This window comes from Lissotriton vulgaris, chromosome 7 (assembly GCF_964263255.1).
Source record: "Lissotriton vulgaris chromosome 7, aLisVul1.2, whole genome shotgun sequence".
NCBI classification, from domain to species: Eukaryota; Metazoa; Chordata; class Amphibia; order Caudata; family Salamandridae; genus Lissotriton; species Lissotriton vulgaris.
In genome coordinates this window covers 692,478,522-692,503,984 of record NC_141695.1, presented here as the reverse complement: position 1 = coordinate 692,503,984, position 25,463 = coordinate 692,478,522, and the positions used below count along the sequence as shown (strand labels likewise).

Here is a 25,463-nt window from a genome sequence, read left to right as displayed (position 1 = left end):
AAACAAAGGCAACACAGGCCTCAGTAAGGAGCTGCGGAGGTGAAAGCAATTCCTCCCTGGGTGACGGTAGCAGACTGAGCCGCCCTTCCCCAATTCCAGGGGGAAGCAGCCAGCCCCTGTATAGAGGAGGATCCACCGAGGAATGAGGGACCCGAAAGGCCTCAGGAGGAGAAAATGCCAGTGGAGAAGCCAGCCGCGAGACCGGGAAAGAAGGGTTCGAGGATTTTGGCTGCGGGGACGGCGAAGAGCCGCCCCTAGAAGATGCCAGAGAAAAGGGAACTAAACAGCGCCCTGTCTCCGGGGAGGAACACAGACAGATGACAGACCTCCGGAGACTAAGGGACTTCAGGAGATGAATCCAGAATCCGGGGCCGGCACGGCTCCGTGGATGTTGTCAGCAGCGCCTGATCAGCGTTAGGCGGCGCCGGAGTGGCCACTTGTGGCGCCAGCTCTGACCCAGACGTGGCAGCCACCCGCAGTGAGGATCGAGGGGGACCCGGGAAAGCACTCCAAGACCCCGCCTCTACCCGTTTCTCCACCGGAGCCTAGGAGGAAAGCCCCTGGCGCCAAAGCTGCGCCAGCTCTACCTCTGGTGAGGCCTGCTCTGAAGGCCGAGGGGGACCCTGGGGCAAGCCCGGGGTGCCGGCGATCACCTGTGATGCCACAGGGAGAACCGTAGGGATTTGCAGCACAACAGGGCGCTAGGCGCCTAAGAGGGGAGCCCTGAAAGACCACACCCCGACGGCGCCACTCTCCTACGACCTGGAGCCGAAACCTTCAGCGCCGGGGCCGGAGCCGCCGGCGACTCCGCAGAAGTGTACGCGAGAGGCAAGGGATCTGAGGACATCTCAGGAGGTGGAGAAAGGGTCAAGGAAGCCTGCAGAGCTGCAACGTAGGCTGTCATTTGGTCCTAGTCGCCTTCCCACCGGGAAACGGTGGATAGGGAGGCGACAGGCGGGGCCGCACGTCCCGGGGGAGACGGCACCTGTCGTGGAAGGAGGACAAGGCCTCGGAAATAAACTGAAGGACCTACCGGTCGGTGAGCCACGCCCGAGGGGCTGCGGCGGAAGATGATGTCGCAGACGAAACCGGCGCTTCCTTGCTTCCGAGGTGGGAGATGGACGCTGAGAGGACACCGACCTGGATAAGAGCGCCGACAGCAACTTCATCCGGCGCTCCCGCCGCGACTTAGGCTTAAGGTGCTGGCATGCGTCGCAGCTCTCCGAGTCGTGGTGCCCACCCACGCATCACACGCAAACTGGGTGAGGGCCCGTCGTCGACATGGGATGTGCACAAGAGGGAAACGTCTAAGCCCGAAGGTAGTCGCACACTGTTCCAAACGTGAAAAAAGGGAAAGAAGGCCTGAAAACAGGCCAGAGCTCAACCGGATCCGTGGTGCACAAGGAAAGACAAAAAACTGACGTAGGCGCGTCGGGTGGGACTTATGTATCCTCGCTGACGTTACAGATGCGGAGGACATCAGGGCGGAGTCACGTGGTGCCGTCCCCCCGGCGCGCAGGGATGCTGTGGCAAAAAAGTCTCCGGGTCCAGTCTCACGCCTGGGGATAATTCTACGTAAAGGGATCTGCGGCTAGTAGTCTCTATCAGATATCTAGTAATGTTTGGCATAGCTACAACTGCACTTCTTGACTTTGTTGTCGAAAGAAACCTAGGTGAGGGAGCCCAAAGTTTTCTCAGCCGACCGCCTCCGTTAATGGAAAGGAGGGGGTTAGGGGGAAGGGTTGTTGTACACAAGGATGCCTAGTCTGGATTCCACCTCATGTCTTTCTTTCATGACCATACACTTCCTCTTTGTTTTGCTCTAGTATCAGGGTTCTTAAAATTAAAGCAGGGTCCACTTTAAATTATTTTTGTCTGGAAGCTGCTTTTACTGTTTATTTCTCTGATACTACCACCAACAGTCTGCAGCAGGTAAAGTGCATGCAATCTCCCATACCTTGCAATACACCTATATGTTGGACTTGGATGTTTCTGTGGGTACAGAGCTGACCTCGGGTGACTGTCCAATTTACAGGCAATTCTACCGATTATGCAGCAGTGATGCACTGTTGTGCTTTGTTATGATTTTAAAATATTTTTTTCAGCAGTTTTTCAACTGTTGGCTTTTATATTTTATAGAGCAACACCATTGTAAACTGATGCATGTGATCGAGGTTTCGTTGTGAGAAATAGTTATGGAATGTATTTGGGAGATGATGTATTCTGACTAGTGTCCTTTTTTCAATAAAAGCCACAATGCCGAGGCAGGAAAGGACTGTCGCTTTGTATGGCTTAGTTGTTACAGAAGGAAGTGTGTTTTCACATTAAAGCTTTCATTGTGGGTATTGGGCCTTACACTGCCCACTTATGTTTTTATTTTAGGTTAGATTTGTGACAAATAAAAATACAAGTCAGGGCTCACCAGGCATACCCCGCTGTGGAGTGGAGCATGGCTGCGGGAGGTCTCGTCCTTACGGGATTTCCGTCTCTTGGATCTCATCGGGATCTCGCTACTCAGAGATGTGTGTGTGGGAGACTTACAACAATGGCACACCCTCCTCCCCTCCCAATTTTATAAATATTTACAACTCAGACTTACCCTCCACACCCACATTCCATCACCAACCTCTTTCCCGGAATTCAGTCCCCTAGAGGCCCAAGTGATGATGGGGAACCTGGGGAAGGAGGGGCGGGGGGGGGCGGTGTGGAGGGCTTGGGGTCTCGAATTTACCGATCACTGGTGAACAACGGCCCCGCATCCTTAGATCGGCTCTGGGCCCGCTGGGAGGGGTGACTGGGTCCCCTGGAAGAGGCGGATTGGAGGGAAGCCCTTATGGCTCCCAAAACTTTGACAACATCCTCCAAGCTACGCATAGTCCAACTCTATTACCTCCATGCGGCATAGCTCACTCCGGCACGCCTCTTAAGTGCCCGCATGCGATCCTCCCCGGCCTGCGCGCGGTGTGACCATGCTCCAGCAGATTTCTACCATATGGTATTGTAGTGTCCTGCTCTGGCGCCGTTCTGGAGAGGGGTGGAGCTCGAACTTACACAGTTCCTTGGTTGGGAGGTTCCCCATGACCTGATGCGCTTGCTTTTTTGGGGGTGTTTGATGGCCGTGACGGATCCAGGGGCGGATAAGCATTTCTTATGGGCAGTGGGGGTGGCGAAGAGAGCTATAGCAGCGCTCTGGTCTCAGGCCAAGTCGCCGACTGTGCGGAAATGGAGGAGAGGGGTGGATTGGTGCGGAGCACAGGAGGAACCCCTCTTTGAAGCCCGGAGTTGTCCTGAACTCTTCGGCAAAGTGTGGGGTAAATGGTTCAATTTGTTACCTGTGTGAGGGGTCCGACTAAATCTTATACATGCATAGTAATATGTGAATGTCACACTCACACCATTTTGGCCTCCAATATTTTTTGTCGGCTTTTCCTGATTGTACTTCACCTCATTAAGGTGCTTGATCTGCTACCAATGAATTTATCCGTTACCAATAAAACCAATAAAGTTGATTATGAAAAAAAATACAAGTCCGGTTTAGTCCAACACTATGTCCCTAGACTGCTTACTGGGGTGCAGGTGTACTTTACTAGAAGTGTTCAGCCTCCCGCCTTACAATAATGCCATTAATTAACAAAGAGGCAACTCAGTTCTCATGCACCCTATATGTGGTCTAGATTCTTATTGCCTTTTCAATTGTTTTGGTCTAAATTAGCTTAAAGTGCACTATTAACCCTTTTTTTTCTATCAAAAATTTCTCAGAGGAAGAACCTCGTCCCCCTGATCTTGACGTATATCCGTTGGGCTCACTTGGGGCTAACTTTTAGGCCCCTACATTTAAAAAAATCACCAGCTGCCACTGCTTTACTTATTTTACGAGCTCAAACAGATAAGGTGAATGCTTCAACAAAAAGAGCATTTTGATGGAAAATGTGCTATGTATGAATGATACTCAGCATTGTTATCTCGAAGTCTTATGAAGTTCTGTGGTTATACTGAATAAGCAACTACCTATGTTATTATAGGACATCGACATATCTTTATTAATGTAATAACTGTACTTTCACAATTGGTTTAACCTTCTTGCTTTCTCAAATTTGCTTGAAAATGCACCATGTGCGGATTCTTTTTCAAAATTTTCTCCGGGGGTTTGCACCCCCAACCCTCCTTATGTCTATTTGGCTCACCACAGTGCTCTCCACTGCACATTTTACGCTTACCACTTTCAAATGTCACCAGCCACCACTGGCTAAACTCTATACAGAGACCCGGTGGCCAAGGTGTGCACAGGATGGACGATCTCAGAGTTACAGAGCTCTCCAGGAACGCGAGATTCAAACTGATTAAGTACTTCTCATTCCACAGGGCATATTTGACCCCAGAACACAAACGGATACTTCCATATGGAGGATGCGGCCTGTATGCGATGTGGGGAGATCTAGGGATATCCCCTGCACAATGGTACATTGTCTACTTAACTGGTTTCCCCACACAGCTATGCGTAAGGTCACAAGCAGGTTCCAGGACTTCACATTTATACTTGCAAAACGAAAGATTACAAGGAACTGGAAAGTGCCTAGAGGTCCCAGGGGGGCGTGGCTAAGCCAGCCACAATGGCAGACACATTTGCCTGAGGCTCCGTGTGTCAGCCTGACCACCACCATTCATCTGTTCCGATGAGGCTCCACAAAACTGACAGGAAGGCCATAGATTATCAATACACCTAACGCCACATCAGAAGCGTCGGAGCGAGATACAAATGCCATATCACAACGGAAAGCAGCCTCTGGCAAGTGTGCACCCTGAGGTTCCGTGAATTCTGAACCTGGGTCATAAAGGTCATGGTTCTGTTACGATTTTGGTAACAGCGAACCGTAAACAGTGAGTTCAGCAAGTATGGGTGTTTTCATCATGTTACACCGATGGATTCACTGTGTATTTGAAGATTTCGTTCTGAACCATGGGTTCCATTTTGTGCATGGCAGCCATTTTGTTGTTGCCCTCACATAGGCGGATGACTTTAGCTGACTGCTGGATGACCTGAGTGAACTGACCCTGTTGCCTGAAGCTGACCTTGTTAGACCAGTTTCTTGCCCAGTAGCTGATCAAGATTAAGGATCAGAGCACAGGAGATTGTAAAGTTTGGTATGCACATACACACCCCTTATCCTACCTCTCATCTGTTTCTGTTCCCTCTTATTATGACCTGTGTACGATATGGGTTGTGGTGTTCTATTATGGGTTTGTCCAGCATTGTGTAAGAAGGAATGTTGGGTTTTTTGCATGCTTGCAAAAGCTAGGACTGCCCCTTACTTTTGTGCCGAGTCATGTAACTCAAAACATATATAAGGCCTCTGTTATCTGTATTCCTCAGAATGCCTCATTCAATTGCTAAGGCAGCTGGGTGACGTAGCCTCACTTAATTAAGTTTAATAAAGATGTATTTTTCATATTTCAGCTTCTGTGCCAAGTTCTTTATTGATATTAGTAAGACCCCTGAGATTGAAGATTTTCCATTTCCTCAAATGGCGCAGCCAACGCGGGGCTCATCAGAGAAGTGACTTTCTGTGGGAGTGATCTTGTCAGGAGACTGAAATCTACTGAGGAGGACAGAGGGGGATTCTACTAAGAAGGTACTCTGTGCACAGGGATTCTGGAGATTCTTTGTTTCTGCAGCCCAGTATATTTCTGATCTTCCTGATTTTGATCCTCCACATGATGTCACTCCTGACTGACAACCTTTTTGGCGTGAGTATTCTAAAAGACCGTTAGGTCATGTAGAACTTGACAGTTAGAATTTGGATAACGTTTTGATTAGTAAAAGTAAGAGTTAAGTATAAGTGGGTCGCTCCTAGTCCTTTGTTCTTTGGTTCTGTGGTTCTTTGCTTAGTTTGTTTGGTCCTTAGTTTTATTTGAAGGTTGCAATTTTCAAAAACCGAGGGTCTTGTATATTCACGAGTGTATCGATAGAGATAGCCCCTTGAAGTTTGAAGCTAGATTAGTGAGCTATAAGATGCCTGATCTTAGCAAATTTGAAGCTTTGTGTTGGCCAACTTTGTATACATTTGGATCAGCCGGCTTCCCCTAAAGGGAATATCTAAATAGGTTAGATTTAAAAACATATTTCTTCCTTGGTTATTTTGTATCCCCAGGGAATTAAAATATGACTTAATACAAAACAAGGATCCTTTGTTCTGCGCAGTTTTATGAACGAAGATATGCAGAACGATTTTGTTTGGTGTTCTGCTAGCCAAAGCTAGTGAATTGAGTGCATTTTCACTTCTTGGACATACATCAGTCTGTTGGGCTGTTTTTGCAGTCTTTTGGAACACTATTGAGAAACGTTTCTTGTAAATATGACTTACAACTAGTATTTGCAAATGGTTATTGATTTGTGGGTCAAATATGTGTTTAAATGTCTATGTGGTTTACCCATTAGTGCAACTTCTGTAAGTGAATAGCGATGGCGCTATTCACGAAATGCATGGCGCGCCGTATTGTGTGTCCTGAGTGTTTGACCCCTTTCTGTTTATGTCTGAAATGAGCTCAAATGTGTGTTTGTGTTTCTTTTTGATGTTTTCAGTCTATTAAGCAAAATGTCTAAATGCTTAAAAACTAAAATGTAAATCCACATTCACTAGGAATAAAAAAGCCCCCAAAAACGAAATTGGGTGTTTTGCGAAAAATAAATAAACTACAGCATTTTTCTTAGATACATTGTATTGGATATTAACAGGCAAATACATCATCTGAATACATTGGACCTTGCTGTATTGCACACACATTTTGAAACTTGAAATGTTTTAGTTTTAGTTTTAAATAGACAGCCACCGTGCTTATGTTACAAAACATTGAGAGACAAGCTAAATAAACAGGAATATTTATTCAACCAGGACTTTGCCCTTAGTTGCACGGGTGAATCTTTGCATTTCAGAATGATGTTTTAAAAAGGTTCCAAAACTAAGGTTCATTATTTTGTATTACAGGAAGGTATTTCAATTGAGGGGTTCCTCTACTTTAAGCATTTATGTAAGCATATTCTTGGGTCTGTTGCTAATTAAAAATTGTCCTTTTAAAGTGGCGCAAACATTTTGTCATGTTATAAGTTAGGCTTCTGTGCTTAGGCATATAAATGAATGCATCTAAAATGATAGGAAAGGGATGCAGCTCGCTTTTATATGTGGAATTATCAAAAATTATTGGGTTTATTAAAAATAATTCATACATTTTGAAAAAAATGATTATTAAAAATAAGTGCTACAAAATTTGTTTTTTACTATTCATGAAGCTTAATGCTCATACTGTGACCTCCTAGCATTATAATTTAATTTAAGTTGTGTTACACTGCATAATGAGAACATTAGCATATGGAATTTCACTTAGCGCAGGCGTACAAAACTAATTTTATTAAGGATTTACATGGGATATGTCTAATGTCCAATATCTTCAATTTGTAGAGAACATTCTGAGGATGATTAATATGTAAAACAATTATAGGATATTTATTTTTAAGTGCCCCTAACATCAAAGTCAAATTTGGGTAAAATAGACCATTTAAAACAGCATTCTTGCCATTTATAATAGCTTTAAAGTGCTTTAGGTTTCAGTAAATGCATACATGTAGGTATAATACAAATTTGCAGGTTGTCCCCATTTTGGGGTTTTCCTTTTAAATGTGATGTGATGTGATGTGATGTGAAAGGCATTTATAAAGCGCAGCATACACTATACAGTTTCTTGGCGCTTGACCCAGTGAGATCCATTTAAGGTAGATGAAATGAGTACCACTGCAACAAGCATTTGTTATAAAAACTGGTATGTGTGTTATTAAGGTTCTGTGAAGTCACGCTGAGATGCTATCTTTAGTTTCCCTGTAAACAATGGAAGAGGCTGTCATGTTGACATTTGTGACCTTTTAAATTAGGGCCTTGTCTCTGTGGAATGCAGAATGACCTTGCTAAACAGGCCTCTGAAAGGTGGGATTTCTGGTTTCTCCACAAGAACGTCAATACAATTAAAGAACTTAATTCCAAAGGGAAAATATAAAACAAGGTTTCTTTGAAAGTCACAACATCATGTTAAATGCTCTGCAGAACTGATACATTTGTATCTCTGCTCTAAAAAAATAATGTCTGCTAGTTGCTTTTATTTGACAAAACAAATGAAGGACTGCATTAAGTCTTAGACAGAAAATAAGACAAAACCTTTTATTGAAATTTTGAAGGCTACATGCCTAAGTGAGAACGAATTGTGGCGCAAAGATAACATGGAGTGTCAGTGAAAGAATTTCACTTTTGGAAAGTTAAAATGGCTTAATGTTGCAAGCTGACTGACAAGATGGTAACAGTTAAGTAATGGAAATTTATTTTTGTGTCTGTTAATGTGTATCATGTTTTGTCTTCTGATTACAAGTTATAAAGGATATTTGTTTGTTATGAGAAATGTCTCTTTTGTGTGCTGTGTATTTCTTTTTCCTTTTGCTTCTACTCACAGATCATTCATGGATTGTTCTGGGTGATTTTAAGGCTGACAAGACACGTGAGTTTGGTTGGTTGAAAAGAGATGTGTTTTTGAGTAATTTCTTTGAAAAGAAATGTTTGTGCATTTTACATATTCTTGCATTTTATCCTTTTATGAATTGTTCCTGCTGGTCCTGTGTGTCAGAAGTGACACACAGTAAGTTGCATTTGACAGCCAAATCTCCACTACCTGTTGATCTGCTGTCAAAAAGGAGGGTGAGGATTTTAAACCTGACAAATTAAGAAGGCCCGAATGGCCCGAATATTGGGTTTTGGGACATGGTATTGGGCGTCACCGCTCATTTACATATGTTATTGTTTTGTCTATGCTTTTTGTGCTTGATGCTTGATATACAGCAAGTATATCTGATGGCTTGACATGTGTGTTATGCATGTTTTTGTTTTATGTTGCTGCTTTTTGATACTATTACAAGTTTACCTGTGTTGTGAAGGGATATACATGACGATGTGTATCGCTACACTACAGTTGGGTTGATTTGCTAAATTTCACAAATATGATATTTTCATTTTTGTGAACACGACACAGACAACACTTCACCAGTGAATGTCAATTTTGTCTATAAATAGTATTAAAGAAAAATAAAAGACATACAGGATCAAAATGTGTCACTTGCTCCCTCTTCCCTTAAAGGAACAGGCAGCCCTAAATTTATGTATCCTGATTGGACGTAAGGATAAAATTATAGATCTGAGACTCTTGTACATGGTGACCTAATTTCTATATTACATTACTCAGTTTTGTTCTGCTTCCTAAGTAGTGTATGGCTTTGTACCATAAAGGAAACCAGGTTTCATTTTTTTCCCTGAAGAAGGAACTGGAACATTAGCTGAGGTTACCGTATATGGTGTAGCGGCCAGCGGTAGAGTTAAATTTGTAACCTATTGTGATTTTTTTGTGTATCACTCACACTCTTGGTATTGTGTCACATGCTTGACTATCACCCAAGTAATTTCTTGTTCTTCCTATAAATTTTGACCTAGTCCCATTTCTCTTTTCCATATTCATTTCACTAGTCAGCTTTTTATTATTATTGATGTATTGTTCAGGTTCACACTTCCAGATTGTAGTAATGTACCAGAGACCCCCATATTATGTATAATTCCTTTTTGTATGACCAGACTGTTTTTTAAGAATTTTCTTTAGACTTAATCATGTCGCTATCTACCTTTAGATGATGGAGGATATACTCTCACACGGAAACCCAATTGAAAAGCCTAGAGGCACTGTTTTGCCTACTGCCTTTTTATTTGTATTGCTTTTTGGAAATGACAGTGTATTCTAGACCAAAATTGTCCCATGGCGTGTGGCCATTCCTTTGAAGATCGCAGACCACCTGTTTGCAGTCCCCTTGTTATACAATGAACTGTTTAAAGCATCGCACTTGCTCCATCAGACGGCATCGGACATCACAGAACCTTAATTTCAGTGCAAAAGAGCACCTGTCATGTGCTGGTAAACTCTGACAGTGTGCAGTCCCTTGAGCCCCTTGGCCTGAGTTTTGGCCACACCCCCCTTTTTCCTTTGCTCCAATGGAAGTGCAGTGCACCGGCGGATCCAAGATTGGCAAAAGGCACTACATTCTGGTGCCCACGAAAGAGCAGCCTGAGCGTCCTCTGACACTGAATGATGAGTGTTGGAGCCTGAGAATGGTCCCGGGTCTGCACGAGATGATCTGTGCCCTTGATCAATGGAGAGCACACTACCTGTAGTGCCTGCCGCAAAGGAGAGATACTGGTGCACTGCCTTGAGACATTGAGACTTTTGAATGAGCTATGAGTGTTTGCCAGGAGGGCACTCCAACGGATCATGAAAGGCCTGAATGGAGAGGCCCATGCGGAAGAAAACAACAAAAGAAGATTTGATGGACAATAGAAGCCTGCCAGAGAGGCTTTTGAACGGACTCTGGGCATAGTTGATTTCACAAGAGGTTTCCGTGTGATTATATAGATTAGGTGTTAGGAGACTGATACTTATTGTTTGGCTGGCATTGTTTTAAAGTAGTATTTGGTTAAGTAAAAGAAGAATAAAGTCCATTCTCTGTGGAAGAGTATCCCCTTTTCACCTCAGAGCATTAATGAGGGTCACCACTGTTTCACCTGAACATACAAAAATTACTGAAATGCATAGGAGCCCTAGAAATGTTGCTAGATAGTTTTGGGATTTGCTTTCTGCTTGGGGTTGTTAAAGAGTATAGTTTCGTTTGTAATAGTGGTCACTACTTTCCCCTGTTGTCTATATGTTCTTAATAACGTGTTTTCTAGTGTTTTTTAAACACGACGTTGTCTTTTATGGGTGGGATTGTTTTTTTCTACTCAATTGACTTCTGTACCCACCTCCCAACCGGTGTCTCTTCCTACTATTACTCCTTTGCATTCTTTCCATACTTTACCTGAACATGAACTGGTTAGGAGGTCAGAGTTCACTAATAATTCCTTTGTACAGCTTCTGCACCAACACCAGTTAGTAGTGAACATCACTAATTGTTGGGTGTGTGGTCTTATGCCACATACTACAGATAGAGGTATTCCCTATTTGGTCCTGCCATATGTGGCCTTTGTGCTACTACGTGTGTAAGGAGACCTGTCCCGAGAGAGTTGCTAAGTAATAGGATTATGCTCCAGCAACATCTTGATGATCTGATGAATATAGACCTGGATTCAGATTGACGCGAGTTTAGGTTATTGCAAATGTAAGGGCAAAAGGAGGGTCTGAGGTTCTGTGAATTCTGAACCTGGGTCATAAAGATCGTGGTTCTGTTACGATTTTGGTAACAGCGAACCGTAAACAGTGAGTTCAGCAAGTATGAGTGTTTTCATCATGTTACACTGATGGATTCACTGAGTATTTGAAGATTTCGTTCTGAACCATAGTTTCCATTTTGTGCATGGCAGCCATTTTGTAGTTGCCCTCACATAGGCGGATGACTTTAGCTGACTGCTGGATGACCTGAGTGAACTGACCCTGTTGCCTGAAGCTGACCTTGTTAGACCAGTTTCTTGCCCAGTAGCTGATCGAGATTAAGGATCAGAGCACAGGAGATTGTAAAGTTTGGTATGCACATACACACCCCTTATCCTACCTCTCATCTGTTTCTGTTCCCTCTTTTTATGACCTGTGTACGATATGGGTTGCGGTGTTCTATTATGGGTTTGTCCAGCATTGTGTAAGAAGGAATGTTGTTTTTTTTGCATGCTTGCAAAAGCTAGGACTGCCCCTTACTTTTGTGCTGAGTCATGTAACCCAAAACATATATAAGGCCTCTGTTATCTGTATTCCTCAGACTGCCTCATTCAATTGCTAAGGCAGCTGGGTGACATAGCCTCACTTAATTAAGTTTAATAAAGATGTATTTTTCATATTTCAGCTTCTGTGCCAAGTTCTTTATTGATATTAGTAAGACCCCTGAGAATGAAGATTTTCTATTTCCTCAACCCGAAACACAGCTGTAACCTGGACTACCACCACCATCAGGCCAAGGGGGGCCCCTGAAGTTAAGGGGACGCCTGGCAAAACAGCACAGGCGAAAGGGGGACCGGAGCGAGGCTACCTGGACGGACCGTGTGCTCCTGTAGAGCCCCCAGACCACACAAAGGGAGGACGGTGACCCCCAAAGCAGAAGGAAACCATCAAAAGAGGACCAACAGGCCTCCCCCTCTCCCCCTGTGCAACAGGAGAAGTTTACACAAAAACATGCGCCAATGTGTATGGCTCCCAGCAGATCTCTGCACGGGGGCCTGGGGGCGCTCGACAGACTTGCCCTGGACTGGCCCAAGTGAAAAAGGGACGGCCTTCATTGACAAGATATCTGGAGTCTTGGGAGACTTGCCGGAGGGGCTAACCCTTCTGGGGGGGGGCGACTGGAATGACACAATGGGGCCTTTAGACCAACAACGCAGTGCAGACTGCCCACCATTACCAGATCACACTAAACTGAGTACATTGGTTTCCACCCTGAGCTGGGCTGACGTTTGGAGTGAATACCAACCCGACGAGCAGGGTTACACATATTTATCTGCCATCCACGGCTCACAGTCGCGGATTATTTCTTCACCTCTCGTATATTCCTCCACAGATTCTCACAGGTAACTCACCAGCCCCGCTGGCTCTCAGATCATTCCCCAGTCACCCTACAATTCCACATGTGCTCTTGCAAGCCCCCCTTTCGCTGGTGCATGTCTCCAAGGCATCTCCAGTGTCCAGACTATCAGGATATGCTTCGCGGGGCGATCGTCACGTACCTAGATGATAATGGCACCTCCGCTCAATCCCACAGTACCCTGTGGGAGGTCCTAAAGCCTACCATTTGGGGTGTTTAAATCAGTTATCGCACCAAAGAACAAGCATTTGCAATGCAATAGGTCTCGCAGTTACACAAGTTTGAGCTATTGGCATTGTAAATGGCTATGCCTTTTATTTTGGTATTGGTTTTTAAAACATAAATAAAAGACATTGTCATTTACAATGGCAATAGCTTTAGCTCGCGTAAATGCAAGACCAATTGCATTGCAAAATGCTTTTTTTTAGGAGCACCTGCCATCTCAGGTTCAATGTAAAACCATAGTTTAGTTGAGGCTATATATCCAACAGGATATATACATAGAAAGCATTTTATTCCTGTAGAATATAGTTCCTAATGTGGTTCCTGCTGCCATATAGTTGGCCAAAGACATGTCAGTAACAAAACCAGGTTTGATTTCAGAACCAAAGTGCAATGCAAGGCTCACATATTTTCCCACAGAGCCATCAGTCAATGCTGTAGATAGGCCCTATTTTAGAGTAGCTCTAGATGGGCACTAAAGCAGTAAATGGTTGATCAATGCTTTACATGTTCTGTGGCTTGCCAGGTGTGTGAAGCTATATGTCCGTTCCACAACACAAATGAACATTCTGCACTGCTTTGTAAATTGGATTACAGCGACATCTTTTACTTCCTCTAAAATTAGACATTTTTTAAAACTTAGCGCACCCCTAAAAATCATAGACAGACCAATCTTACTGAAGTGCATATGTCACTTTGTGATTCCATCCTGGGGAGAGGATGTTGCCTAAGGGCTAGAGCGTAAAACTCTGAGCTGGGGAACTGGGTTCAAATCTCAGCAGGGACGCTAAACACCCTGTGATTCTGCCGGTGCCCGCCCATTCTTTTAGAGGACCAATGTAAGTTAGGCGCACTCTGGACATGCCATGAGCGTGCACATCGGCTGTCTAAAAGAGGGCGTGAGAGTGCACATGGCATGTCTGGGTGCCGTGAGATGCGCACGCATATGGTGCGAGCAGGCGTTGTGATAATGCTGCAAGCCGAGCCGTACGCGTGCACAGCTGATGTCTTTCACGCGCGTGCACCTATCCTGTCTCGCATCGCTAAGCAAGTCGGCAACAATAGATCTCGCCTACGCGAGCAGTGCATGACGTGCGCCGCTAGGTGAGACCTAAAACAGGGCACGACAGGGGCAACTCATGGCTTTGGAGGCTTTGGAGTAGCGCCAGTCAGCCCTGGCTGCACAGCTCAAACTAGACCCTAGCCCTAGTATATGGCGCACCGTGCTGCAGGCGCAACAAGACCTGCAGCAATATCTAATGGGGAGGTTAAGCATATTTGAGAGGCATCTCAACACCGGGTATATCAATGGGGCGACAAATCAAGCAGAATGCTCCATCGGCTACGTCAGGCTGATAACTCCCCTGCGATTGTCCCTGCTATTCGCGCCGCATATGGATCATTACGCATGTCACTGGTGGGCGTTGCCGAGGCATTTGCTCAACACTTCATGGCTCTGTATACCCGACAAAAGCTGATCTTGGCCGATCTCATAGCAGAGTTCCTCACGGATATTTTGCTACATAAACTTTTGGTCCACCTTCGCGAGCAATTAGAGGCCCCAATTAAAGTAGACGTACTGATGGGCGCCATCAATGCTATACATCCGGGGCATGCCCCGAGTCCTAATGGATTCCCTATGGAATTTCTGCAGCCGAATATACATCTCTTAGTGCCCCATTTACTGGAGACAATCCAAGAGACAGAGGAACAAACCATATTGCCCCAAGACAGGCGCCATGCAGAGATAGTGCTGTTCCTCAAGCCTGGTCGTCCTCCTGATGACCCTTCCTCATACTGTCCCCATTTCCCTCATCAATTTCGAGCCTAAACTATTGGGGAAGGTCCTGGAGGATCGCCTACGAGCTTGCGTCTCGGATTTAATACATCCCGACCAGTTAGGTTTAATGCCCCACAGAGCCATCTGCGACAATATCAGGAGAGTGAATAACTATGGCAGCTACCCCAGCACTGGGACGGCCGACCGTCATGCTATTGGCCGATATCGACAAGGCCTTTGATTCCTTGAGTTGGGTGTACCTTTTCCAATTGCTAGAAGCGGTCAATTTTGGGCCGTGCTATATTGCCTATGTGTGCCTGCTTTACATCGACCTCACTGCGTCAGTACGTATTGCGGGGAACCGCACCCACCCCTTCCCTATCCACAGAGGCACTAGATGGGGCTGTCCATAGTCCCCACTATTGTTCGCTCTTGCGGTTGAGCCCCTAGCGGTGTGGGTTAGAGGGGATCCCAGTGCTCCGTGGCTTTGACTGGTCTCAGTCGCGATTGGACCGTATCGCGTTAAATTCGGACGACGCCCTCTTTTTCATGAGACCCCATGTATTCTGGGCCCCGTATATAGGAAATTCTCATTGTGTTTGGGGGAACTACAGGGTTACACACAAACACTGCAAACTTGCTGCTGTTCCCCATGTGCGGTCATCCGGATCGTGATGCTTGGGTTTCGCAGCGGTCCTGGGAGACGGAAGGCTTTTAATATCTTGGTGTGTCCGTATCCCCATGCCCCACAGTCTCCTGGGCACATAATATTACTCCATTATTGGCTGGTCTCAATAGTGAAACAGCAATATGGTCCTCCCTCCCCTTGTCCTTATATGCGCCATTGGCCATCTTTAAGATGGTGTCGCTGCCCCGGATTTTGTATCTCCTACAAAACGTCCCTTAACCTATTTCATACTCTTGGTTCGCACAGGTGGATGCCATACTGAAAACATTTTGCTGAATGGTGGCGCAGTGAAGGTTGCTCTCCCCACGTGCACAATCCACATATTGCAGAGGGGTCGGACAGTCACAATTTTACAAATTTCTCCAAATTTGTCATGCACTCACTCCTCTGATCCGCACACTTGAGACCCTCCCAGAATTACAACCTCTGGAAGTCCGGCTACTCATGGGTGACCTTGGTCTCCATAAGATTAGGCAAATATACCAGACCCTGACGACTCACACACCGACGACACTCGATAAGACGCATATGGCGTGGTAGGCTAATAGCCCAGACCTGACGGACGATGACTGGGCTGAAGCTAAGGCCAGTCCGCGGGGCATAGCGGTCTCCACACGATACCGCCTGATACAGTTTAAATACCTACACTGGGACTATTACACACAGACCAGACTCTGGTGGAAGGGTGTTATCCAGTCCCCCACATGTTTGCAGTGTAACCGAGAAGAGGGGACATTCTTGCACACAGTCTGGAGTTGTACGGCGTTGCAACCCCTTTTGTATAGAATTCGGTCCTGTCTTAGCGAGGTGCTTTCATGGGAGATTCTGCTTGACCCTCGCCTCTGCCTCCTGCACAGCACTGACGACATTGGGGGTAATAAGTATAAGCAGCATTTAATGTTTTTAGCTCTCACTATCGTCAAGAGGGACATTGCACAATTATGAAAGGAGACATCTCCCCCGACCCTGGGCAAATTGAACACAGAGCTTGATAGATGTATGGAGGCCGAGATTGCAGTATTCCTAGCATGTGGATGCCCTGCAAAACATCGGAAAATATGGACCCGTTGGGCGTCATATAGAGTAATCGAGCTTCCCCCTCTGCCATCCACGGACCACTAAATTGCGCTCCATGCCCCCGCATGCACTCTAATCAGCCTGGCCCGTATTTTCGGTCACCGGATCACTATAAAAATATGATCTGTAGTCATTTATTGAGATAAAAAAACGGTCTGCAGTTTGTTACATTTGTACAGCATGTTTGGCTGGTATTGAAAATTGGTAAAAATGCTGGAATTTTCATGATGATAATCCTTTTTCTTCTACAGGACACTGTAGGGCTGTTGCCCGATCCTTTATCGAAAAACCAAATAAAATATATATTTTTTAAAACTCCTCTACTTTCGGGACATGGATGCCATACTAAGAGCAGCAAGATTGACTGGTCCCGTCATAGTTGAAGAAAAAAGTGTCATGCTCTTCCCTGACTACACTCGGGGAGTGCAGCGCCAACAGTCGTCCTTTCTGGAGATAAAACGGCACCTCCACCAAAAGGGAATACAATACTCCCTGCTGTTTCCGGCCCGCCTCAAAATATTACACGAAGAGACCACAACCTTTTTCACGGACTACAAAGAGGCACTTGACTGGATGGAGCCACACTTACAGATCCGCCACAAACTCGGAGAATGACCGGAAAACACAGACACGAGAACCCTGGAAGGGGGTCCTCACATCTTCACACCCGAGTAAGACCCCAACAACTCGAGCACCTCCTGTGCAGACTCAGTGACCCAACCTCTTGTCACCCTACAAACAGTGGACACACTAATCTGAAAGACATTTGCATGGACAATTATCTCTTTCACCACGCCTCCACATACTACAACAGTCCAATGGGTGAGGTTCAAACTGCACACAAACACATATCTCAATCTGACAATCATGACCCTCACCGGCCACCCAGGTTGTTCTTACAGTCCGCACACAATAGAAGCCCCAGTCTCATATGTATGACCCACCCATTAATACACTAGAGAGTTTGCACCATGCGATGTTTGGATCCCCAGGGATTTTGTCCCATTACAGTTTTTACCTTTCCCCTAGCCCTATCCCAATTCCATACCTAGTCTCAAGCAATGGACAACAATAGCAATAAATCCTATCGGATTTTCAAGGAGCAGGTTCAACGCCCACATGGCACCCCTAACCATGCCCCCCCCAATGCCATCAACAGCCCCCAATGAGCCTCACAACTTACCCAGTAAGCATCTGTTCTTGGCATGCAGAGCTGTAGATTCACATGCTTTGCATACTCCTGCCATTTAGTTTTGAGTCTGGATGTTTGCAAGTTATTTTTCTTCGAAGAAGTCTTTCCGGTTACGAGGTAAGGTGACTTTCGGTGATAGTGCGCATGGGCATGAACTTCATTGTTAATTGTTTTCCAGCAGAGGGTGAGAATGGAGTTAGTAAGTGTAGAATAGAGATGTCCATGCACATGTATGTAAACTGAAAAACTGCAACAACTACAGGAGACCGGGGAGCGGGGTGTGCGCATGTCAATCTACAGGTCTACATGCCAAGAACAGATGCTTAATGGGTAAGTAACATTATCCGTTCGAGGCATGTGAGCTGTAGATCACATACTTTGCATAGACTATACAGCAGTATACTCCCAAAGCGGTGGCTAACCTGTAGTTATTGTAGTTGTCTGAAACAGTGTCTTAAGAACTGCTTGGCCTACATTGGCTTGTTGCCTCGCTAACATATCTACACAATACTGTTTGGTGAATGTGTGTGGTGTAGACCATGTTGCCTCCTTACAGATGTCCACTAGGGGAATATTCCCCAAGAAGGCCATAGTAGCCCCTATGTTGTCAGTGGAATGCACTCTAGGGGTTATTAATAAAGTTATTTTTGCTTTCTGATAACATGTCTAGATACATTTTACAATCCACCTTGCAATGCTTTCTTTAGATATAGGAATGCCTTTGTGTGGTAGAGAAAAAGCAACAAAAAGTTGCTTTGTTTAGTGAAATCCTTTTGTTCTTTCAATTTAATATAATAGAGCTCTTCTAACATCAAGGGTGTGTAGAGCTCGTTCTGCTACAGAATCAGGGTGATGAAAGAACACAGGTAACTCAACCAATTGATTGATATGAACGGCCGAAACGACTTTAGGGAGAAATTTAGGATTGTGCGAAGAACCACTTTGTCTATGCAGCTGAAAGAAAGGCTCTTGTATAGTTAATTGCTGGAGTTCACCAACTCTCCTCAGTGAAGTTATTGCGATGAGTAAAGAAAAGTTTTCATAAGAGGAATTGTAATTGTCACCTATGCATTGGTTCAAATGGTGGACCCATTAGCCTTGCAAGGACTAGGTTTAGGTCTACACTGGTGCAGATGGGACTCTTGGTGGTATCACTTTTTAACCCTTCCATAAAGGCTTTAATCACTGGTACTCTGAATAGAGATAAATGATGCCTGTTTTGTACGTATACAGAGACTGTTGCTAGATGTAAGCGAATGGATGTGTAGGCTAGTCTAGATTGTAGTAAATGTAACAGGTAGTAAATGTAACAGAAGCATCAAGAGGATTGATATTGCTATTGTTACGATATATAACAAATTGCTTCCATTTTGCTGCATAACATGCTCTAGTAGTAGGCCTTCTTTTAGGATGTTCATACAGTCTGGTGGTAAGTGTAAATAACCAAACTATGAACAGCCAGAGCGCCAGGTTGAGTTCTTTGGGATGTGGATGCCTGATTTCTCCATGGCTGAGTAAGGAGACTGGAGGTGAGACGCAGCTCTTGGTGTGGAACTATTTACAGCTCCAACAGGGTGGTGAACCAGGGTTGACGTGCCCATGTTGCAGCAATGAGAATTTGTGTGAGGGATGTTTGGCTGAGCTTCCAAACTACCATTGGAATGAGTGGGAGAGGCGGAAAAGCGGGAAAACCGTAGGAAATGTCCCTGAACAGGTCATCCATAGGGCATTGCCCTTGGAGAGCTGTTGTGGGAACCTGAAGGTAAAGCTTGGGTATTTTCGGTTTTCTGCTGCGGTGACAGGTCTATCAGAGCATATCCCCATTCCTGAAAGTAGGGAAGGAGAACCTGAGGATGAAGTTCCCACTTGTGGATTTGAAGCTTTTGTCTGCTGAGAGGGTCTGCAATCTGATTGTTTACTCCTGGAAGGTGTTCTGCCAGAAGATAAATCTCATGGTGTATTGCCCATTTCCAAATGGCATGTGCTAGGTGTGACAGTTGGAGAGAGTGGGTCCCCTCCCCTGTTTTTGTATATAGTATATAGCTGTCATGTTGTCCGTGCAGACTAGGACAGCTTTGCCTACGAGGTGAGTTTGGAAGGCTTTGAGCGCTAGAAACACTGCTAGTAGCTCTAGGTGATTTATATGGAGACATTTGTGCTTTAGACTCCATAATCCTTGGATTGTGTGATCCTGTAAGTGGGCAACCCAACCAGTGAGCGATGCATCTGCTGTTAGCACTGTATGTGGAACAGGTTCGATAAAGGGCCGCCCTTTGGATACATTTTGTGGGTACCACCACTGCAGAGATCGATGGGTGCGGCAGTCTACCAACACTAGATCAGTTAATTGATTGATTGGTTCCACTGACTTACTGAGCATTCTTAAAGGGGACGCATGTGAAGTCTTGCATGGGGTACAATTATGATGCAAGATGCCATCATTCCCAGCAGTTGCATGAAGACTCAGGCTGGTAATGAGTGGTTGGGCTGAAACTGAATGAGAAGAGACTGAATACTGTGAATTCTGGCTGCACTGGGAGAGGTTAGAGCTTTCTGAGTGTCGACGGTGGCTCCCAAATACGTCTATGTGTTTGGAGGCTGCAGATGGGACTTCAGCGCGTTCATTATAAACCCTAGTTGGTGCAGTAAGCGTATTGTGGCTTGAGTCTGTTGGAAACACTTCTGGTAAGTGCTGGCTTTATTGAGCCAGTCGTCCAGATAGGGGAAGACATGGACATGTTATCTTCTCAAATGAGCTGCAACTACTGCCAGGCATTTGGTAAATTCTCCGGGAGCATTGGTGACTCCAAACGGTAGTAATGTTGACCCACTATCGCAAATCTGAGATGTTTGCGATGAGCGGGGTCAATTGGAATGTGGAAATATGCGTCCTCTAAGTTTAGAGTAGACAAAGTCATCCTGTTTTAAAAGTGGGAGAACTTGTTGAAGTGTCACCATGTGGAAATGTTCTGACAGCAGGTAGACGCTCAGTTCTCTGAGGTCCATAATAGGTCTTAACGAGCCATCCTTTTTGGGAATTAGAAAATACAAGGAGTAAAGGCCCGATTCTTGATATTGAAATGGTGCCGGCTCTAAGGCTCCTTTTACCAGGAGAGATTGGGCTTCCTGTTTGAGGAGGTGCACATGTTCTAGTGACAGTTTGTGAGAATGGGGTGGAATGTTTGGAGGATTGGTGGGGAGCCCCAAGCAAGTATCCTGTTGGATAATTCCTAACAACCATTTGTCTGTTTAGATTGCCAAATGGGGAGGAATTGTAAAGACATCCCCGACAGGTGTTAAATGATCGGGGGAAGGGTAGGTAAGTCACTGCTTTTTAGAGGAGGGGGAGTTATGAGGCATGGAACCCCTTCCACTACCCTTGCCGCCGTTTCCTCTTTATCCTCCTCTAAAGAAACCTCTTGTGGAGGAAGGGTGATTGTTGCCTTTGTAGGAGGAAACATTGGTGTCTGAAAATGTGGTCTTAGACCCCCTCCCCCCCACACCACCCGATAAAAGGAGCGATGAAAGGAGCCCCGGTTAGAAGGAGACTATAGAACTTCCATAGACTTAGCTACTTCAGTGTCTTTTTTTAATTTTTTTATTCAACTTCAGGCCTGAAAAGATGCTCTTTATCAAACCGGGTGTTTAAAATGAAATGCTAGACTTCAGGTTTGAAATCGGGAATCCTTAACCAGGCTTGTCTCCTGAGTAAGGCACTAGTGTTAATCTCTCGAGCTGCAGTGTCAGCAGCATTAAAGGTACATCTAATAGAGGAATTGGAGATGAGCTTTCCTTTTTGTACTAAATTGTGTGCTTTAGCTTTGTGCTCGTCTGGGAGATATTGGAGCAATTGCTCCTTTTCGTCCCAGTGCTCTCTATCATACCTGGCTAAGAGGCCCTGGGTGTTGGTGATGCGCTAATGATTAGCCGCTTGGGCAGCTATTCGTTTTCCAGAGGGGTCTATTAATTTTGATTCCTTGTCCGGAGGGGGGGGCATCCCCATAGGTTTGTGAATTAGCCCGTTTACGGGCATTATAGACAAGTGAGTCAAGGGGTAACTGTCCCTAAATAATGACTGGATCAGAGGGAGCAGGCTTATACTTTTGATCTATTCTGGGAGTCAGAATGTGAGCACGAAAAGGGTCTTTGATGTCCTCAGTATGTCTCATCATGCCTTTGAGCATAGGAAGAGTCTGACTAGATCTGTATGTACTCCTTAAAGTTTTGAACAAGAAATCTTTATAGTGATTCTTTGTGTAGTTGTACCCATTAATATTGTGCAGCTCTAGCAAGCAACTCTAAATATCCTACATTGTCATCATGAGGGGAAGGCTTTACAGGGTAAAGGTCTTGGTCATTATCTATAGGTGGGTCAATAGTGTAGTCTTTCCATGGATCAACATGTAATTGAATACCGTCATCATCATCATCATCATCATCATGTTGTGAGGGTCGGGAATTGTGTGGTATGATAAGTAAATGTTCCAACACTGGAGAAGGTGGTGAAGGTGTAGGGGAACATGGCGGTGGAGGAGGAGAAGGGTTAGTACCGACATTTTTCCTCTTTGAAGAAATCTTATATGGTATGTCCTCTGACTCAGGTTTGCGTTTATGAGGCAGTTTGAAAAGAAGATGTCCTGTTTCAGGGTTGTTGTAAAGTTCCTTTTGTTTAGGATGTGATTTGGGAGGGGGCAGGGGGGCGGGGGCCTTTGGGGAAGGTTTGGGCTCCAAAGTTGTTTTCAATTTCGGCATCGAGGATTTCGACTCCGAAGCAGTCTTCGGCCTCGAAGTTTACGGCTCGGTGCCAGACTTTGGCAGACTTGATCCTGAGCCGGAACACTTGACAATGGGTTTCTGGTGCCGAGACGGCTCATCAGAAATATCGGCTCGGTGCCGATCATGGGCCGGAGGCGGAGGTGGAACCGAAGCCTTTTGCTCTGTTTGAGTTGGATTTCGGGGCGCGGGGTGTTTGGTGCGGAGTTTGATTCAGGAATTGATAAGAGCTGCTCTTCTTGTTCCTCTTCGGCCCCCTGTGCATCAAATTCTTCTTGCTCAGATCCTTCACTGAAGATGTCAAACATGTATTCGATGTTGTGGCTTTGCATTTCATGACGTCGAGCCCGACGATTGCGGAGAGTTTTCTTGGATCAGAAGGATCGGCACGCGTCACAGCTTTGTTCGTTGTGCTCTGGAGATAAGCACAAGTTGCACACTTTGTGCGTGTCAGTGCGAGGATATTTGTGTGGCATAGAGGGAAGAATTTGAATGGAGTCCGTTCCATCGACTGAAAGGTGGACCGGCGAGGTTAGGCCCGACGGCCTTGCACGAGTTTTCCGATCGAAATTGATTTTTTTTTTGACTGCTACAATACGCGGAGAAGTGGGATATGCGTACAAGACAATACCAACGCGGGTACAGTGGATTGCGCACTGAGGGAAACTCGATGAACAGTTTCGTATCGGAGCACAGCAATACACGAATGGGCAGCAAATACACACCAAACACAGAGCAAGGGAAATTCTGGGACTCCCTGTTGTGCATACTAGCCCAAATCACAACCTCTCCATGGGTCCTAGGAGGAGACTACAATTACGCACAGGACCTTTCCATGGACAGATCTTATCCTCCCAACCTCCCTGACAAGTACACAGACTATAGGCTATCGCACATGGGAGAACCACTGGTCACTCCTGGATGCCTGGAGACATCAACACCAGACGACGAAGTTCTACTCCTTCCACTCTCTCCCACAACCTGCAGGTAAGGGCTTGATTGATTTTTATGCACATCAGTAATTATTTCTATGATCTATAGTACAGACTATCTAGGCTGAGTTCTTTCCGATCACGATGCACAAGACATGACTCCCAAATGGCGCTCACCTCTACCTTCGATTCCCACCTGGCGTTTACCCAGAGACAGCCTTGAGGACTCAGTATTTCGCCACAAACAAGGAAATAGCATTTTGCAGAAAACACACATACAGCATCCTCCAGGATGCTAGAACGGGATGCCTTCAAAGTAGTCATTAGGGGGGCGTGCATTTGGCAAATAGCAGGGGTTTGCGTGACATTAGATCGTACCATACCGGTGACAGAAAACTAAATGGCAACTCCGACCAAGGCTGAGGATGCAGGTACGGCGTCCCCAACACAGACAGCGGGAGCAAAGACTTCGTATGCAGAGGCCTTGACAGAGCTACGCAGATACAATTTTGAAGCATATACAGCTAAGACACACCAGGGAGGGGACAGAGCCGGAGTGTCTATAGCCTGGATAATGCCCCAAAACACACATGCACAACCAATCATTAAAATAGCCGACCCTACAGGGACCATAGTCCACACACACAGATCCTACACATTTTTTACGATTTTACGACAAAGTATACGGTACCCCAGGACAAGACAGTTTGGAATCTGCAAATTAATTCTTAAATCCTCTAACCTTACAACAAATCACCCCTTCCAATAGAACCATTTTTGATGTGCAAATCAAGTCCAAAGATGCGAAAAACGCCATGCAAACCCTAGCATGAAATAAAGTCCCTAAAATATTACAATACATTTTCCGTACAATTGGCCCCCAGACTGGAAACAGTATACAAGGTAGTACACTAAAGGTAGGAGAGATTCCAAACTCAATGCCCAAATCTCTTCTAGCATTGTTCTTAAAGCCAGAATGTGACCCCTTACTACTGACCTCATATTGGCCAATCACACTGTTATCGGCTGATTGCAAGATCCTCTGAAAGATCCTAGCGGATCTACACACAGGGATCCTCTCGGCACTGACACACCCTGATCAATATGGGTTTGTTCCCGGCAGAAAGACCTCCCAAAATATCCGCAGGCTGTTATAAATCCAGGATGGGATATAGGACCGATTTTCCAAAGCGTACTTTCTGATCCTGGAGAAGGCATTCAATACCCTGACATGGCCTTACCTGTTTGGGTGCTCTAACGCGGGGGCATAGGCCCCACACTTATGGTATACACAAGACCATTGTATATGAAAGTCACATCTCGGATCAGCATCGGCTGCCACATTTCGACCGTCTTTCAGGTGGTACGCGGCACCCGCCAGGGATGCCTGCCACCCACTTAGAGACTGCAGGACCACCTGGCCTGCCTTGATTTAACCGAGTGGAAGGTAATATCTACCCCTTATCTTGCTGTGTAGCACCAAACTCTTGATTTTTAGGTCCTGACTAATTGCTCTTCCGAGCATGAAACATGTTAACCTTCAAGTAGATTAAGACACTGCTGGATCATAGTACTAGCGTGTCACATTCTGATCACTGTTTTTAATAAAGTAGTGAACCACAGCATTAAAAATTTCCGTGGATTTACTAACTTTTTTTTAAAATTCCCACTTTCACTTACACGTCTACACTTTCCCTAAAACCCTCATACCCACACGCACCAACTGGCAGGAACAACAGATCTCCGGTAAAGAGCCCCTTTATGGGAGCCCATCAAAGATTGCAGCACCAGTTTGACGAGGAGCAAAACTCAAGTGATGAAGAATGACACCTAGCTTGCTGGGTGTATGAGGGTTTTAGTTCCGGAAGGGGCATTCCCCCGCATTCGTGCCCCCCTCTTCTTGTTGGGCTTGGTTACGCCCTTATTCATACTCCCCGGGGAACAGCGTAAATCTTTTGTTATTATAGTTCCAGGGCCCCTACGCAGGACCCCATTAAAAAATTGCCCTTCCGAATCCCCTTGATTGTTAATTATCACAGATAACCTCACATATGCCCATGCCCATTCCCAACCACTCGTCCCTTAGTTCAATCCCAGGTTAGACTGTTACCCCCAACTTTCCTCCCATCAACGATACCACAGGTTGTTCCACCTCCTTAGCTGGG

General features: G+C 45.4%; 1 protein-coding gene across 1 annotated transcript in view; it reads right to left on the bottom strand.

The window, feature by feature from the left end:
* Nucleotides 1–25,463, bottom strand: part of CEP95 (centrosomal protein 95) — a 622,972-nt gene that overhangs the window by 10,559 nt on the left and 586,950 nt on the right. The window lies entirely within an intron of this gene.